This window comes from Choloepus didactylus, chromosome 7 (assembly GCF_015220235.1).
Source record: "Choloepus didactylus isolate mChoDid1 chromosome 7, mChoDid1.pri, whole genome shotgun sequence".
Taxonomy (NCBI): Eukaryota; Metazoa; Chordata; class Mammalia; order Pilosa; family Megalonychidae; genus Choloepus; species Choloepus didactylus.
Genome location: NC_051313.1, coordinates 104752676 through 104772329, shown reverse-complemented (window position 1 = coordinate 104772329; position 19654 = coordinate 104752676). Strand labels below are relative to the sequence as shown.

The window sequence follows — 19654 nt, the reverse complement described above, 5'->3', positions numbered from 1 at the left end:
TGTTACCTATATTCCTTATTGACGGAAACACAATCTCAAGTAGAGGTTAGTGAAAATAGATGTGTATTAGTTCCCCAAGTTCACAGATGCCTTGAATTTGATCTATGTAGGGTGCATGAACCTCAGGTTAGAGATGCATTTAAGAAAGAAGGAAATTGAATACTCAAGAGGTGACAGTTTTATAAAAAATGACTAATTTTGAAGTGACAAATACCAACTATTATGCAAAAGGAACATAGTATACCACAATAGGTATACAATTAATACTTTTTAAATAATACATGGATTGAGGGGAAGATTTGGTTTTTCCTCACATCTGTTTTTCACCTGGCTAGGATATACTCTTGGTGTATATACTTGGATACTTATATTCTTAGATATATACTCTGACACTTTCGAAAGCAAAGTCAAAGCATTGGTTTTGGTTGCTGACATACCCACATGAGGTTTCCTATGCACAGTAATGCACCCTGCACCCCCCACCTCATCCCCTGCTTGTTAATAGAGATATAGGAGTTGTTATGTGTTGAATCGTGTCCCTCAAAAACATATGTTCAAGTCCTAATGCCAGGTCATGAAATGTGACTGTGATGGTTTGGAGCTGTATGTACCCCAGAAAAACATGTCTTAAACCTAGCCCATTCCTATGGGTGTGAACCCATTATGAATAGGACATTTGATGACATCTTAACTTCAGTTAAGATGTGGCCCAACTCAGCCAGAATGGGTCTTAATCTTATGAGTGGAGACCTTTATAACCAGAATGAAATTCAGTCACACAGAGAGAAAGCCACAGAGGGAGCAGCCAGAAGGTGAACATCAACAGAACCTGGAAGGGAAGGGAGAGGCCAGGAGAGGCTGCCACGTGCATTCCCACGTGACAGAGGAACCCAGGACCAAGGACCACTAGCAGCCAGCCTCAGAACACCAGTCTTTGGGAAATAGCATCTCCTTGATGATGCCTTGACACAGACTTCTCCTAGCATAAAAACCATGCACCACAAATTCCCATTGTTTAAGCTGACCCATTGCCTGGCATTCTCCTGAGAAGCTGAGGACACTAAAACAGTGGCCTTATTAGGAAACAGGGCTTTTGAAGATGTGACTAGTTAAGATGAGGCCAAACTGGATTCAGATGGTCTGTTTTCCAAAATGACAGGCATCCTTTATAAGAAGAGGAAATTTGAACACAGGGGGAGAATGGCATGTGAAGATGGAGACGAGAAAGGAGGTGTGAAGATGGAAGCAGAGATTGGAATATTGCAGCTATAAGCCAAGGAACACCAAGGATTGCCAGCAAATACCAGAAGCTAGAAAAGGCAAGGAAGAATTCTCCCCTAAGGGTATCAGAAGGAGCACGGCCCTGCCAATACCTTGACCGCAGACTTCTAGCCTCCAGAACTGTGAGGCAATACATTTTTTGTTGTTTTAGTCACCTAGTTTGTAGTACTTTGGTAGGGCAGCCCTGAAAAACTAAGACAGGAGTACAGGAAGGAACTCCACTATCTTAGCCAAAGAGTGAAAGTAATTTCTAAGAAAGCTAGAAACCCTGGCACATAACAGATGCTCAGTAAACTTCTGGGACCCACAATATTTGAGTGACATTACAAAGTTAGAATCACCTTCTGGTCTATCAGAGAAGGCCTTCCCTGTGGTAAATTTACCCTCCTTCCCCAAATACATGTCCGTCTCCCTCCAGAGTCACTGCTTTTGCTGCTCTTACTTTATTTCCCCAAATTAACACTACTCTCAATTCTTTTGAGAAATGATGTACTCTTTAAAAATTTCCCTTTCAAGAATACATAAATATGCCAGGCACAATGACAATGCTTCCTTCTGAAAGAAACCAGAAAAAGACTGGCCAACGTCTGCGTGTAAGAAGGACGACAATGGCTCTGAAATTCAGACACAAGAAGATCAACTTGGTGAAAAGTACCGAATTGAAAGCAGCAGTGGTGAGAATGGAAAATGAAGCACAAATGAAAATAAATCAAAATTTCTGAAGTTCAATGCCTTGGGGAAAAGGAAGAATGTGCCTTTTTAAAAGGATAGAGATGTGGAATGCTAAAAAATAAGAGAGCTCATGACTGAGTTTTGGGTAAACTAAATATTTGATAGTTAGCAAGATCTTGTTAGAAAAAGAACACCACTTTTTATGTTATTTTAGTGATGTATTTTAAGGAAAAAATAAGGGCAGTTATTTCCAGATATTGCACATATTACTCAAAAACCTAGCTTGCTCAATACAGCTTGCTTGCTTAGATATTGAGGAAAAGTATTAGTTGTTACCTTCAGGTGGCTCCTCTGCAAATTTATTGAATTCCCTGTCTCCCCAGATCTAAGCCATGCCGTTACTTGTAATGGATATGCCAGTACTTTGGCACCTTCTTCATTCATTGCTTTGGTCTATTTCATACCATAATGCCCAACCTAAGAGAGTGACCGACCTTCTGGTTGACCTGGAGATGGGCTTCGTAAAATCTAAGGTGAGATGTCCTGTGTTTTAGCCTGTGCTTTGTGAACTTTTTCAGGAATAGATGGGGTAAAAGATTTGAGGGAAAGGCATTCACAGTGGCTGTTACTGCTTCTCAAAATGGCCTGGCATTGTGCAAACTGTCACCTTGCTCGATGGAAGTTGCCCAGCCCTCCAGTGCTCCTGTGGCCCATCTCGGCACAATGAGGGGGGGCAGGTATCAAGTTCTAGACCTTTCCTAATGTCATTGCCCACTATTCACAGGATCTGTTTCTCAGAACTGCTAACCTATGTTTGTAACTGATGCATAGTACACAAAACACCCACATATCAATAATTACATGATTAGTCCAGGCCTCCTGGGCCCTGAAGCATGAAAAGAAGGAAAACTCACGTATGTTTTTAGTCTTTTCCTGAATTCCTCAAATGTTGCTCAATTTTCCATTTTGTTTAGGGCCACTGGGATCTGACCTTTGCGGGTTACACAACAGTGTGTGTGTTGGTGTACTTAGGCTATTCCTCTGTCCGTGACTCTTTATTTGGACCTGCTGGGCTTTCACTAAACATGGCACTCCTATGACCTCTGGCCCTCGGGTCACTTAGTATTGTAAATTAGAAATGCCCCCGTATCATCCCTGAGCAAGTGCCAGACTCACCTCATCCATCAAGTGCCTGCCTGGGGAGTAGTATTCACGTGTACTAATAGGAACAATATTAAGTATAGTTCTATGTTTAATACCTTAAATTTCCTGGGAATCATGTAGTGATTTAAGGAGACACAACTGGTTCCCTGAACCCACTAATACACACATATGCATGAGCACATGAACACGTGCCCCCCCATCCCCCAACACACACACTTGTGCCCATTCCATTGCAAAACTGGAGTGAAGAAAGCAGCAGCCAGCACACACTATCCTGGACAGTGGAGGTACACGGCATATTTGACACCTGGACCAACTCTCTTTTTTAACCATTCCCTCCTTTATACAAGAACTTATGTTCAGTAGGAATCCTTATTTCCTTGATTCATTCCTTAATTTTGAAACAATTAGCATAAAAATAAAACATTTCCCTTTTACGATATTAATAAAAATTCAGTAAAACATTTAAGTATGAACTAAAATTTGTATTAACCAAATAAAAATATTTTATCTTGCAGTTTGTACACTGATTCTGTATTTTCAACTTTAAACACAAATAAAAACTCCTAGAGGACATAGAATAACAGAATTGATATAATTACCGTTCTGTTGTCTTTATCATCATCATACTAGCATTGCTTATTTTTATTCTACTGTTCATTTGCAGAGATATGACATACTGCAGGGGCCAAGGATCCTCCCAAGCAAGCTCAAACAGTACCAAACCTTGAGGAACTTACTCCTGAAACAAATGCATGTAACTGAGTCCCTCTGTGTCTGGAGCTGTCTCTATAATTAGTATTTTCCGAATTAACTTCTACATAGAATACAATGTTTATTTGATAGTAAGTAATAAAAATATGTTAATTAGAGCTTACATTATATTATTAAAAGTCACCATTAACGGCAGCAATCATTTAGAACTTTACCAACAAAAGATGTTTTAGGAAGAGTATTTTATGACTCAAGTTGTTTGGAATTGCCAGCACATGGTGACTATAATAATAATTTTTTAATAAGATTTTCAGTAGTTTCATTATTGATTTTAAACTCTCTACAGTGTACCATCTTATTGCGTGTACTCTGATGGGCCCCTCCCACCATCCTACCCTTAGGGTGCCACAGATTCCTGAATCGCTCTCCAAGCTCTTCCTTCAAGCATGGGGGGGCCTTCATTTCACAGAGGGTCCCTCTATTGTCTCTTCATCAGCCTCATCCATTTCAACCCGGTGCAGTCCTTTTAGGAACAGAGACCCAAAGAGTGTGGAGGAAGGACTAGCCACTAGCAAATGTAGGTGGAGAGAGAGCCCATGGAAGGGGAAAGCCAAGACTCACTAAGGCATTTCCCCTCTTCTCCAAGGGAAGCTAAACTTGCCTTTCTCCCTTCCCCCGAGCCCCCCACCTGCTCCTGATTTCAGCTCCATCTGGAAACCTCTCTCCAACCTAGAGGAAGGAAGGGCTGCACAGTTTTCTTTGTCAGTACAGTTCAAAACCCTGGGCCATCTGAAAAAGAAACCAGGGTAATGTGTGGCATTGGCCCCGGGGTCAGAAGGGAAATAAGCTGGGGCTCCACTTGACCCTGAGGGAAGGAAGCAGGAAGACCTGTGGTGGTTGGGGGGGAAGGGGGTGTGAAGCAGGTCTCGGGGAGGGGCTGTCCCCCTACTTCCTGGTCCTCTCCCTAATCAAGAATGTGGAATGAATGCCTCTGCAGCAGTTTTCTACACCTTTCTCAAAATCAGAAACCTTGCCTTTTACAAGAAGCAATCCTAATGGCTGCTACTCACTGTTGACATCATTCCAGGCCCCAGTCAATCCTCACAAGTCTATGAGAGAGGAACCACGACCATCCCCATTTTACAGATGAGGAAACAGTCTCAGAGAGGCTTTCCCAGAGTCACGGATTTCACCAGGTTCCTCATAACACCCACCCAGCTTCTTGATCCTTTTTGCATAAGGGGCGGCACCCTGTTCATTCAACTGTTCGCATGTCCTCGGTTAACCACAGACTGTCTTTTTTGCTCCCTCTCTCTCTGCTAGGTCCTTGACTGATTCAGTAATATAGACAATAAAATAAATAAATGAATAAGTTATATATCAGAAGAGCATAAATGCTATGAAGAGCAATAAGGAGGGTGTGTGAGTGTGAATGTGGTTTAACTGTGTGTGTGTGTGTGAGCTATTGTGTATGGGCTGGGCAGGGAAAACCTCACTATAGGGTAACATTTGAGCAGAGACCTAAAGGAAATGAGGGCAGGGGTCGTGTGACTATCCGAGGGAAAACATTCCAGGCAGAGAGAAAACAAGTGCACAGGCCCTGCTTCTCCTTTTTTGAGGAATGTTGAGGAAATAGTTTTTCTGAGCTGCGCTTAGGGGGCATAGAAGAAGGTGTGTGTGTGTGTGTGTGTGTGTGTGTGTGTGTGTGTGTGTGTGTGTGTGTGTGTGAGGGTGGGGGTCAGGGCACGTTGGTGATGGGAGCAGTGAAGGTCAAGCCCCTCCTTCTTCCATGGTTTTGAAAATCCCCTTTATGATCCTTATCCCTTCCCTACCCAGCCTCAGTGGCTCAGAACTCTGCTATTGGGTTTTCCACCAGTTCTGCAATTTTTCTTATCTGAATTAACCAGAGCAGTTCATGCCAATGGCAGGTCCTCCCTTCAAATGTTTATCTCAATCCTCCTGAACAAAGTGCCCTCCACCAGTTACCGTCTTAGTTCCAAGGTAATATTCGGAGTTATCAATAACCAGAAATGTTTTCTATTAAGTGTAGTTTATGAATAAACATGGTTTACGAGTTTAATTGTTTGTGTTTGGAAAGCATGTGCACTCTTCAGCCCTGGGAAGCCTGCAGAACAAATTCCAGTGCTTGCTCGGTGAATTCTTTGCTAGAAGAATGACAGTGTTCTGGGTGCCTTATAAAGCACCATCCTTTCTTCCCCTGCTTGCTGCTGCCTCAGACCCACTGCTCCATCTCATAAGAAGAAAACCAGAGCTGAGTGTATTGGCTTCCCTTCCACATTTCTCTAGCCCTTCATAAATGCTGTTGACTGGTAATGCATGCTTGCCTCTATCTATCCTTTTGCTCTGTCAAGTATCTAGAAAGCCAATGAGAATGAACAACTTTTATAGTTGCTGTCAGAAAGGAAACAGGTTCTGGCAGAGGAGGGCACCTGAAGTTGGCCACCCCCTAAGTCATTAATACTTCAGAGCCCACTTACTGCTCTGGCTCTTCTCAATGTATGAGGGAACATCTTAGTGCTTGGGGATGAGCGTTTCAGACAAGGTTATAGTGATTCTCATGTTTAGGATGCTCAATCATGCTGTGGGCATCCATGGAACAAGACTTCTAGGTCCTGCCTACAAACTTTTGCCCAGAGTATCAGGGTGGTGTCCTGGAATCTTCCTTATGAGCAAGCTCCCCAGGTGACTCTTGTGCAAATTAAACTCTGGAAACCATTGTTGTAGAGATCATCACACAGATTCTACCATAAAAATCTTCACAGGGAGCCCATACTTCTCCCCAAAAGTGGCCTTGCCTTTCTAATCTTCCAAGTTTTTGATTATGTCAAAGCAAAGATCTCAAGGACTGATTGCCCCCCTCTAAAATTAGTGGTTCTTGTCCATATGCAGGGTGGGAATTCTGCTTTAACACAGTCAGTTGTGTGGCCAGATTCAAGATACCTGGATTGTGTGCAAGCAAGTTTGAATCTAGGGTTGGAGCTGAATTGGGCACAAAGGCGTGCAAGGGGCACCAGGAAATGGCAGGGCGTTAGCTGCACCATGAGCTTGTTGAGGTGTATAATGAAGAAAGGAAATTAGACAACCAAATTGGTGTATTTGGTGGACTTCTATCATATTTTCACTTTGAAATATACCAGCTAAAATCCCTATGTGAAAATTAAACAAATGAGAGGAAAAAGCAAGTCAGTAAAAGTTTGTTTTTTGGGCTCAAGGAAAGTAATTTTTTGTTTATTTCCTTTTCACCCAATTACTGTTAATCTGAGCAAGTTTCTCTACATTTTAGAAGAGTTTACATCTGAGTCTTTTTAGTAACTTCCCTTTGAACTTATTGTTTCAAGACTGAAAAGTGACTTTCAGTGATGACTGAATTTTGGTTGTGAGGCTATGAGATGGTGGGGGTGCCAACCAATTAATTTCACTGGTAAAGAAAGGTGACAAAATGTGTAGTGTTGACAAATGTCAAAACATATTAAATTAGCTCATCCCTTCCATAGGGAATAGAGATGATGAATGGAATTGAATCCTCTTTGGATGAATGAGGAGTTCTAGATGCTTCCTGCATTCTGAACAGTGTTTGCATTTCAGTACTACAGATAGAGGAGGTTCAGCTACTGGAATGACTATAAAACACTCCCATGGGTTTGTTTTCTTATGATTTACAATTATTTCAGCTCCTGGTGGACTCACTTTGATTCATCCCTGACTTGGGTTAAAGATTGTTTATTTGGCCACTACTTGCTACTTTTCACATCAATCATTTTCTTCTAAATCTTTGTGTGAGAAATTTAGTTTGTGACCATGCCATAAAAAAAAAAAAAAAAAAAAAAAAAAAAAGGTAGATTTTTTTTTTTGGTAAGCAAATAGAAAAAAGAAATATACAGGATTCTTTCTTCCCCATCATCCTTTCAATTCTCCCTTGTTCTCGGTGCTTTTGGATTTCCCACCCTCTTCCTTCCTTGTCTGCCAAGGAAGAAATAACAGCCCTCAGGGTACATTTTGGCCTTGGCCAATTGGCCACCCTCAGAAACACAGCTCTGGTTCCACCTTCTCAGCACATTCCATAAAGACTCAGATGCAAACTCTTCTAAAACATAGAGAAACTTGCTCAAAAGCCAATGTGCTAAAACCCCTTCAAAGGGGCAAACTTGACTCAAGTGTACTTGCTCTGGGCAACATGCAGCTTCCTGCTTTGCAAACAAAAGACAGTTTCCAAAGGTTGATATTTAAAATTTCAGAAGACCCTTAGAAATCATCACCTCTTGACCACTTACAGATCTAAATGAACAAGAATATTAGGAATATTTGGGTTGGATTTTCTTCAATTACACATAGCTAAGGAAAATCACAGCAAAGAACATAAGGGATTAACTAATTCTTCCTCCCAGAAATTTTCAAATTTTGTGTGGCCTAAGAACCAACTAAAGAATTTTGGCCAAGTTCCTGGATTCACCCTCAAGACATTCTGATCAGTAGTAGAGTGTGGTCCCCAGACCAGCTCCATAAGCACTACCTGAGAACTTGTTAGAAATGCAAATTCTTGAACCCCCCACAGACCTTCAGAATCTAAAATTCTAGGGGTGGGACCCAGTATTCAGTGTTTAGCTCTGCGGGTGATTTTAATGTGCACTGAAGTTGAATAAACATTGAATACAGCATGATTATTTTCACCACATCGGTTCTCACCTTGTAAAATTGCTGATGTCTGGTCCCCCACCCTAGGCCAGTTGAATGAGAACCTCTGCATACATTTGGAGAAACACTGATAAACAGGTGAACTGCTGGGTTAGTCAATAGGATCTCTCTTCTCTCAACAATTATTTTCAATTACAACCCTTAATTATCAGGGATTCTGACTACATATCCAGCTTCCCCACTCTCCACTTCTTTCTTCTCATCTAACTGTTGCCTCTCTGAACCCCCTTAGGGCCCTGCAAGCTCTATATTCTCCATGCCTCTCCCTAGAACTGCCTCCTTCGGCCATTTTCACTTGGCTAACACTAACTGTCCTTCAAGGCCTAGGTCAAGGTCATTTCCTGGGTTTGAATCCTAGTTCCCCCACTTCTTAGCAACGTGAGTTTGAGCAAGTTACTTAACCTCTCTGTGTCTCAGTTTTCTCATCAGCAAATGCAGATAGTGGTTCAATTATCTTAGGGGTATGTTAAATGAGACAATGCACATTAAGTGCTGAGAGAGAGCCTAGTGAGTATTAGGGCCTCAGTGCTAACATCAGAAAGGACCAGAGAGTTCTAAGATGCTTCTGTAGTTAGAAGCATTCACATAAGGCACTCTTCTTTTATGCTTTTTCTCAGTCATTCTCTTGCTCACTTGTTCTCTCTTTCTCTCACTCTCTTTTTCTGTCCCCTTTCTTCTGGAGGCTCCTTTCTCCTTCTCTTTCATTGCTACAGTACCCTGCAATCCTATGTTGGTAATCTTTAGAAGGATGTGTGCATGTATGGTGGTGTGATTTGGTGGTTTAGTTTTTGAGGTTAAAAATGAAGCTAGGGCAATCAGTAAATAGAGAAAAAATATTAGCCAATTCTCTAACTATAGGTCTTATTTTTGAAGGATAATCCCTTGCAATAAATAAAGCCCGTATGTTCCTCGAAGTTGTCATTGTGAAACTATTGACTTAAGGTGAGTCTCAAGTAAAAAGATAGAAAAAAACACCCTGGATTTAGTAATTGACATCAGTTATGAATCTTAAACATAAAAATAATAGGCAGAATTGCCTGGTAAAATAAGGAGAACATACTGATAGTGTGTGGGAAAATAGATGATTTGTAGAAAATTAATCAAGAGCAGCCCAGATTCAAGCTTTAGTCATGTGTCATATTAGTAGTTTCATTACATATTGTATTTTAAAAATTGTATTCTTCACTTTACCAGTAAATCACTATATATTCATTCACTGGACAAATGTTTTTGAGCACCTGCTTTGTGCAGACTACTGTCTTAAATGCTGTGTAAGGTAAATCAGCATGGTAGCACAAAACTGTGAATGTAATTAATACCACTGAATTGTCCCTTGAAACCGGTTAAAATGGGGATAGAGGAGAAGTAAATCATCCACGGGTTTCCCAAACTCACAAAGTGTATTGTCATTGTTATTGTTGATGATGTTGTTATTATTAATTGCCATCTTTTACTGAGAGCCAGCTCCATTACGGGGTCTCTACTGTGTGCATTTTGCATGTGATGTCACTTAATTCTCACAACAATCTATGAACTAGTCTGCTATTCCCATTTTAGAGAGGGAGGCAATTTACCAAGTCTCATTTAAAGACTACATAGACTGAAGGAATAACCAACTGAAGAATTTGAGGCAGACTCTGAGCCCCAAACCCAGATCTGGCCATTTTACTATATTGTGCACAAAGATCAGCTGCCGAGACATAAACAAATGAGAAGTTAAACACTCATGGTGTGGAAGATGCAAAGCATTATAGTATTGTCTTCCAAACACGTGGCCCAGACAAAGGTTACAAATTCAGGAGGAAAATTAGCCTTGTGAAGATGAGTCTAGATTGCCAAAACATTAATATATACCCAGAAGAATGCAGGGAGGGACCCCTTAAGACACTGGCATAAACACTTTCCTAAACACAAGATTGTGGATATTTTCTAAATATTGTTACTTACGCATGATAAAAAGTTCTTTAGGATAAGATGATTTAGGATACTGTAGCTCTGCTTCCCATTCCCACCCCCATGGACACTGATTCAATAGGCCTACTTGGAGCCTGGGAATCTGCTTTCAGAACCGCAGCGAATTAATCTACTGGTGATCTCTGGACCACACTTGACAAAACATGCTTTACGTCTCTGGTATTTTATATGTCATTTACAATTTTACTGTATTCATATATCATATTTATACATTATTACAAAAATAGAGAATTTAAAAAGACAATATTTTTAAAAATAAATAGCAGTTACATACTTTCATCTCATAGCCCAATGGAGAATGCAGCATTACATCTGCCATCCAGAGTTTGGTGAACTTCCAGCACTATCCTCAAAGACCCACCTCTTCCCTACATACACCTTGGAGACAGGACGCTGGGTGGCTTTTGCACTGACTCAGGGTTCAGGCTCATTCTCCTGTGATCACTATGATTCTCCTTCAGACAATTGGCAAAACTATCTTAGGGGCTTTGAAAGTAGAGCAGACAAGTTCTGCAGGTGCAGCCATGGAAAGTTTACGCAACCCCATCCTCCACAGTGAAGTGGGAAGCTTGACAAAATATTAGTGCTGCTCCACCACAGCAACCCCACTTCAGGTGCACAAAAATACACTGTCATTCATGACACATTCACAAATTCTCCCTCAGTGGCAATTTAAATGCAGCATGAAGTGCAAGTTGTCATTCATTTCTGCTTCTGCACGAAGACTGAAAACTCAAACAGGAAGTGAGAATTGTGTCGGTGATTTAGATTTTGAGAAGAGGTCAGATTTTGTGAGTAGACTAAATGTGAGTAGATTAATTTAAAAGGTTAAGTTAAAATAAAAATTTATTAACACACCCATCCCAAAAAAGAGTACAAGGTATTATCTCAGTTCAGAGATAAGTTGACCAAAATGTCTGTCATTTGTTAAATGAAAATTTGCATTCCTAACTCTTTGATCAAATATTTATTGAAAACCTAATGTGCTAGGTACTATGCTAAGGGGTAAGAGTAAAAAAAATGAATAAGATGCCATCCCTACTTCCTAGGGAAAAAACAAAAGTGAACAATTATGGAGAATACTAATAGATAAGGCACTGTAATGGAGGCTTAGATAAAGTGCTGTGAAGACACCGACAAGAGAGATCAGCTATTCAGATCTGTTGAGTAATATGGTGTCCTTTAAAATGGACTTTGGAGGATAAATAGTTCTCTTGATAGGGAAGGAAAGAACAAGAATGCTAGACAGAGGAATGGACTTCAGGAGGGAGAATGTGCTGACAGAGAAGAGAAGGTGATCCACGTCATGGCCATCAGGAACTTGAGGGGAAAGATTTTGCAAAGGAAACTGAGAACAGCCGAAGAAGTAGGAAGAAAGCCAGGAGATTGTGGTGTCCCAGAAGGCAGGGACAAAGCTAGAAGAGGTGGTAGTCTACAGTGGCAAATGCTGTTGAAAATGAAGTGAGATGGATTTGGAGACATGGAGGTCATAGAGAATCTTGACAAGAGTGTTCATTCACTAAGGCACTGGGACGGTAGGGGTGGAGGGAAATGGGAGACAGTTTAGAATGTTTGCAGGGTGAATGGCTGGGGATGAAACAAAGACATAATTCTTTCAAGAAGTTTAGCCATGAGAGGGAAAGAAAGATAGAAGAGTAGCTAGAGGGGAATGTGAGGTCTAGGGAAGATCCACCTCTCCTGTTGCTTTAAGATGAGAAAACCTGAGGATAATTAAATGATAACAAAAAGAGCCAATAAACGGAGAATAGTGAGGTCACTAGGAGGGTGGGAGGGGATGAGAACTGAGCTCTGAACTGCAGGGAAGGCCACCTCTTCCCTCAGTTATGGAGAGGAGGAGGAGGAGCTGGATGTTGATGCAGATAATTGTGTGGGGATGGTGGTGAGAGGCCAAGGGAGAAATTTCCTCTGAGAAGGCCAAGTGGTCTCCTGAGCATGAGTGAGAATGTGTGTGTGTGTATGTGTGTATAAATATATAACATGCTCCTGAATTGCTGAATCGTTCTGCAGGTAGAACTTCTGCTTTTCCTTGATGCCTAGTAGAGTTCAGGCATGCAGAATATGCTCGATAAATAACTCTTGGCTTATTGAAAGATCTTTCAACTCTGCTTTAGCCAATAAGCAAACGCTAGAGGAGGAATACAACTGTAATTCCGGGAGAGCCCTGCCCTACAGAGAAGGAACTGAAATCAGGTCATCATTTTTATTTGGAACATATATTATGGAAAAGAAAATAGAAATTTTACCTGGTCTAACAGTGATTGCGGGAATGCTATGGCATTAAATGAAAAGCTTTCAAACTGAAATCAGTTTTATGTTTCATAACCAACCTCCTCTCCACCAACAAACGCACATGTGTGCACACATGTGTAAACATGCACACAGTTGCACATGCCACATAACCCAAGTCCAAAAATCTTTTTGCTCCTATGATGGCTGGAAGCCTGTTTTTCAGTGATGTGGGGGACACAGGAGCTATGGACAGGAGAAAGGGTTAAGTAAGGATCTCTAGTAATGCTTGAACTTGTTCTTTGAGGAGCAACAAAGAGAGGAAGCAGAGCCTTTGTGGAAGGAAATTCCCAGGCCCCACTTCGGACATTCACAACCTGCCCTGTGAACCCCTGAGGAGTGTCTGATAATAAACACTTGCAAACAAAACAATCCATAAAGGCATTTTTACTAACATTCTTGCATTTTCACCAAAAGATCAGAATGCCTTTTCCTGCATCTGCGGACCTGGAGGGGGCCTGGATATCCACCTGCTGGCAGAGCCAGCAAGCCTGCCTCTGTTCGTGCTGCGTTTGTACGTGCAGGTCTCCCTTGCCCCCTTAGGTTTTTGATTGTGCTGTGATGGGGGTGGGGTAACTGGGATGGAGATCATAGACTGGGCACAGGGCATGTGTGGTACTTATGTGTGCAGACCTGCTAGCTACTTCTTCCATCGTGGCCCCCAGACATAACCTTGAACATTTTAGTCTGGACTAAGAAGGCAGTTACCTGCCCCAGGAGCGGTGTGACAAAGGCACAAGAAACTCTGCTAGTAAAGTGTACCAATTATGTAACAAATTGGGTTTCTTTTTCTGCAGTGACCAAAAACCAAACCAAACCAAACCTGGAGGTTTGATGATACATTTTTTTATAGTAATTTCTTATAAGGAGCTCAAAGCACATTCGGGACAAAATGCAAAACCTTTATCAAAAGTCTAGTCTGAGTCAGTTTATCTGTAATAGTGTAAATTATTTTATCCTGAAAATATCTGAATAAGTTAAAAAGTATAGGAACTCTATTGCATTCATTTTTAGATGAATAAATTGATGATGACTGGCCTAAGACAATAGCGAAGCTCGAGGTGATTCAGGTATGTGACACTACTCTCAGGGGTGTGAGTTGGGGCTATATGCATGTGTGTTTCGTTTATGTCTTTTCTTCCTGTAATACTTTCAACAACACTTTTATTAATTACAAACTAAGCCAGCCAGGATGCTTGCCTGCCATCCCTGTTTCAGACTAGAGTCCACTTCACCGCATGAGTGAGGGTTGGATCCTCCACTATAAATAGAAAGCTCAGCCCTTGGTTCTGAAATGCCATCACTGGTCTCTGTGATATTTTTAGATGAAATAACCATACATGTTCACGCATTTGCATCTGCTCAGAGCTGGCAGACAACCTCCATCTTGACCCCCGAACTCTGGACTGCGTAGCCCAAGGGGATGACAGGTTCCAGATTTCACTCTAGGCGGGGTTGACATGAGCCTTCCACTCGGACCTCCTTCTGCCCTTTGTACTGTAACAATGTGCGGAAACTCAGCCTTGTTAGAGGAAATTCCCAGGGCCATAGTTTGGACATTAGACAGTTGCTTTGCTGTGCCCGGCAGGCGCATGTGCATCTAAAAATAAACATGCTTGTCTGCACAGGTCTCTGTGATTTTGCCCTGCACAGTTGGTTATATTTCAAAGGGATTTTTAAAATTTTTGTTTTAAGAAAAGGAAGCCTAGGTAAACCTGGAGAATAGAATACATCATGGCTTGGTTTCAAGTATACAAAATGTAGCAGTCACTAACACCTGTGTCTGTTGAAAGGCTTGTTGCTTTTTGCCCAAGGATTTCAAAGCAAGATTGAAGAAAGCAATGCATGTGCTTAGATGCTGCCTAAGCATCTGCAGATATATGTGAGGATCCCAAACTGCAAGACCAGCCGGTTCTTCAAAAACCAGTTAGTTCTTTGGAGTCCAGGCAGGATAGAGTGTTAGCAGAAACCCCTGGGGCAGCCTGGAGCAGTTGATGATATGTGCAGGGCCACCTAAGCTAAATTCTCCCTTTTTCTAAAAGTTTCCAGGTCCTTAGCTGGCAGAGGAGCTATTATTTATGTGGCTCTGACCATTTAGCAGGAAAAAAAAAAGGTGAGAGAAAGGCAATGCACAACAAACTTGACTCAGAGCAGGCAGACAGCTCGAGACAGCTCTCTTCTCTCCCCGAAAGTCAAATATCACATGCACACCCCAGAAATTTAGAGGATGGGAAAACTTTATTTTGCTTTTTTTTTTTCCTAAGCGGCAAATAATACCTAAGCATGTAGTAGTGCTTCCATTTTATAGATAGAGCAGAAAATTGCAGACAAAGCTCTGAGTCTTGCTGTTACTTACTTAACTCTACTTTGGTTGAAAAAATACCAAAATGTGGCAATTGTCCATCCGATAGGAATATGCTTGCAGCACAAGAAATAACCCATAATCTAGTTAAAGAGTAACCCAAGAGGAGCAGTTTGGAGTGAACTTCTCCCTCCTCATTGTTCTCATTTCTTTTTTGCTTTTTCCTGGAAGTCCAACCTAACTCTATTGTTGTTGCAAAGACCATATTTTAAAATTAGTGCAGCAAATAGGTAGTAGAGCTGGCTAGTGAAAAATCTGTGATGGTCACTCTTTAGCCTTATGATTTTTTTTTTTGCAGACCTTCATTCCGTGGCTTAGATCGGGGCACTTACATCAGGAGACTCCTGGTAGCTCTGAGCTGGAAGGGAACTTAGGGGTCAATGACTGGACACCATCTAGTGTGGGATCCCTTTGGGAACACCCCAGCCTCTGGTTTTCCAGGGTGTTGGACCACTGCCTGGGACAGGGCGTTTACCAAGCCACAAGGCAGCTCTTTCATTTTTAGACAATTCTGATGGTGGGTAAATCCTTCTGCACATTGAGCTGGAGCCTGTTACCCTATAATTCCCATTCATCCATCCTCTGTTGGCCTTCTCTTTTCCCATATAGAGCAACCTTTAGATTTTTGAAGGCACCCCTTACATGCTGCCAGACTTACTTTTATTTCAGATGCCCCCTGATTCCTTCAAGTACTCTGCAAATGACAATAATCTCATTTTCACTATTTTGCCCAGCCTCCTTTTTCAAAATCTGGTGTATTTCTTGAGACAACAAATTAGGCACTCTAGCTAATTAATCTTCTCTACAACCTTGCATAGTAGATACATACCTGCATTTTTAGATGCAAAACTAAGTCTCAGCAAGATACAACCACTTGTTTAAGAAGGCACAACTGAGGCTTCAAAACCAGATCTGCCCCTTTCTAGCCCACCGCATGCATTTGACTTACTGATTAAAAAAGAAATGTTGAACCAGATAGAGCCAATGTTGTCTGAGAGCTGTGGCAGATCCCTAGAGGCCTCCCATCCAGGTTAACATCCCTTTTGTTGTTATACCTGGTGCTTATTAACAGATATTAATATTAATTTGAAGGGTGAGGAAATGACCAGCAGAAAATGCTTCAGCTACTGAAAGGCAACCCTAGACAAGGTGAGCATGTAGAAAGTACAGAGGCAAAAAAACACACAAGCAACAGGAAGCAAGAAGAAATTCAGGAGGTGCAGGAGGCATCTTGTTTAGAAATGGAGGACAATGCAGAAAAAGGCAAGAAGCCTCAGAGAGAAAGAATAGTTATTTGAGAGTGCCTAAAGGGTTTGCTTCAGCCTGTGCCTAGTGGTTGTGACTGGAGAATAAACAAGAAGTTTTTTTTTCCTCTCAGCTGTCCACGCACTCCACGGAAGTGCAAAGGTTGGGGCAAAAGATGCTATGCCCTACTCCTGACGTTTGATTCTAGTTGAAATCCAGCAATCTACCTAGAAATCTCTAGGTGGAAAAAGGAAAAGCCCACATGCAGTCAGAAAGGGAGAGTGTGTGTGCAAGCTATGCCACAGTGAGGGTCAGTGTTAAGTGTGAGTGCATGTCTAGAGGCTTCCAGTTTTTTCCTGTACCACTTGGTAGAGCTACTTCCTTCTCTTCTCCTGGCTACTTTCCAAAAGCAGAGATTGCCTGAGGATAACACTGCTTTCCTCCTTGTCTGCCCACACCAGCTATATACCCAACAACTAACACCAAGGAGATTCCTCTATGCTGCGGGTCACTGCTCCCTAGCAGTTATTACCACACCATGTTCTTTGGAAGGTACCAAAGAACGGCATTAATGTCTTCAGCTGAGCACATGGGCATAGTAATGTAATCACTCCCTTAAGATCTCTGCCATTTGACTCCAAGAATATAAACCATTCACCTTCAAATAATCATGTAGCATGAAAGAGGCTCCTTGGCCTTGCCCTCTCTGTATATTTCACAAAGACAGGGGCTTCTTTTCCCTGTAGTTCTCTTCCTTATTCACCACTTGAGAAAATAAAGGTTCAGAGAAAGGATGTGAACCCACCTAAGGTCATGTTGCAAATGAGTTTCAAGTTCAAGGTGAAACTCACAGCCCCAAAGCACAGTGTAGCTTCTTTCCACTAAGACATTCTGCCTTTAAACTCCTAGGGCCTTTTTTTTTTTTTTATATTCAGTTTTATTTAAATACGTTCACACCCATACAATCATCCATGGTATACAATCCACTGTCCACAGTATGATAACATAGATATGCGTTCATCACCACAATCTATCTCTGAACATTTTCCTTACATCAGAAAGAATCAGAACAAGAATAAAAAATAAAAGTGAAAAAAGAACACCTAAATCATCCCCTCATCCCACCCTATTTGTCCTTTAGTTTTTATCCCCATTTTTCTACTCATCCATACACTAGATAAAGAGGGTGTGATCCACAAGGTCTTCACAATCACACTGTCACCCCTTGTAATCTACATTATTATATAATTGTCTTCAGGAGTTCAGACTGCTGGGTTGGGGTTTGATAGTTTCAGGTATTTACTTCTAGCTATTCCAATACATTAAAACCTAAGAGGTGCTATCTATATAGTGCATGAGAATGTCCACCAGAGTGACCTCTCAACTCCATTTGAAATCTCTCAGCCACTGAAACTATTTCGTCTCATTTTGCATCCTCCTTTTGGTCAAGAAGATACTCTCAGTCCCACGATGCCGGGTCCACATTCATCCCTGGGAGTCATATTCTGCATTGCCAGGGAGATTTACACCCCTGGGAGTCGGGTCCCACGTAGGGGGGAGGGCAGCAAGTTCACCTGTCAAGATGGGTCAGTTAGAGAGAGAGAGGGCCACATCTGAGCAACAAAGAGGTACTCATGGGGAGACTCTTAGGCACCATTACATGCAAGTTTAGACTCTCCTTTGTGGTAATGAGCTTCACAGGGGCAAGTCCCATGATCGAGGGCTCAGCACATCAAACCGCCAGTCCCAATGTTTGTGACAACATCAACACCAGTCCAGGTGAGGATGTCCAACACATCCTAGGGCCTTTTTTGGATGCACCATTGTTTGTTAGAAACCAGGCTTCTTTAAGTTTCCCTTAATGGTTTTGTAGGGAGAAGTAGGGTAGAGGAAGCTATTAAGTAAGTCCTCTAGATGGGTAATTACGTAGAAGCAGGACTTACATCTGGGCCATTTACCATCATATCCTTAGTGCTAGCACAGTTCCTGGGATGTGGGAGGTGCTCAGTATATATTTGCTGAAAAATGAGTATGTCCCAAGCTGAAGTGGTGGAGAATGAGGGAAGTACCTAATGAAAGAGGCTTTCACAGAGACATACAAGAATGGATTCTAAGAGGCCTGGCATATAATAGGTGCTCCAAATATTTGGTGAATAGATGAATCCATCAACATCTCAGAAAGGAGACATGTGGGAAAATGTTATTGGGATTGGCAATCTCCTTAGAATCCACCAGGAAAACTTCAAATTTAACTCTAGATCTCAATCTGGTAGTTACTTTGGGTTCTTCAAACAATGTATACATTCATCTGTTCGGTCATGAATTCAGCCAACATTGATTGAACACAAACTATGCACTAGGCACTTCTCTAAGTGCTATGGATTCAGAAATAAAAGATCAATAATTCCTCAGAGATGAAAATAAACAGAGAAATCATCATTCAGTGTGCTAAGTGCTATGACAGAAGTATTCGACCAAGAACCATAAAATCAGGGTCTTGACGGGCACTTAGTAGGAGGTGGGCTGCATGAGGTGAAGAGAAGGAGAGCAAATCAGAATGTAATGAGGAGCTGGGTGGAGATTAGTGGGGGTCTCCCAAGCTGGGATAACAGCACACTTATACATCGGAAGGCATGAGGGCTCACTTTTTGGGGAAATAGAAGGTATTCTGTACAGCTGGACAGGAAGGTAAGGGTCAGACCTTGAAGGTCTCATCACCCTTCCTAAGTAGGTGCTTTTCAAACTTCAGCGTGCATGTGAATTATTGGGGACAGGGTTAAAAATGCAGGTTCAGTAAATCTGGGAAAGGAATTGAGAATTCGCTTCTCTAACAAGCTCCTAAGTGAGGCCTGATGCAGCTGGTCCTGGGGCCACACTTTAAGTAACAAGCATTGGAGTATAATTGAAATACTTCACTGAGGAGAGTGGCCTTATCAGAACTGCATTTTCCCAAGAATCTTGGGGCAGATTGGAACAGAGGAGACTGTGCTGGGGCAAAATAGATTAGTTTCAAGATATTCTAAGCATCTGAACTAAATAAAACAGGGAAGAATAGTAAATGCTCATTAAATAGGAGTAAATTTGTTGAGATTTGATGAAGTTGGTATAAAATATTTCTCTTAAAGTGAAAGCTGGTTGTGGGGACAAAAAGGAAAAATAGAAATATGAGGCAAAAAAAACCCCCAAAAAACAGAGAAATACATATTATTATTTGAATAAGCC

General features: G+C 41.6%; 1 protein-coding gene across 1 annotated transcript in view; it reads right to left on the bottom strand.

Annotated features, from left to right (window-relative positions):
• The window catches only part of ADGRF5 (adhesion G protein-coupled receptor F5), a 96193-nt gene that overhangs the window by 75535 nt on the left and 1004 nt on the right, over positions 1-19654 (bottom strand). The window lies entirely within an intron of this gene.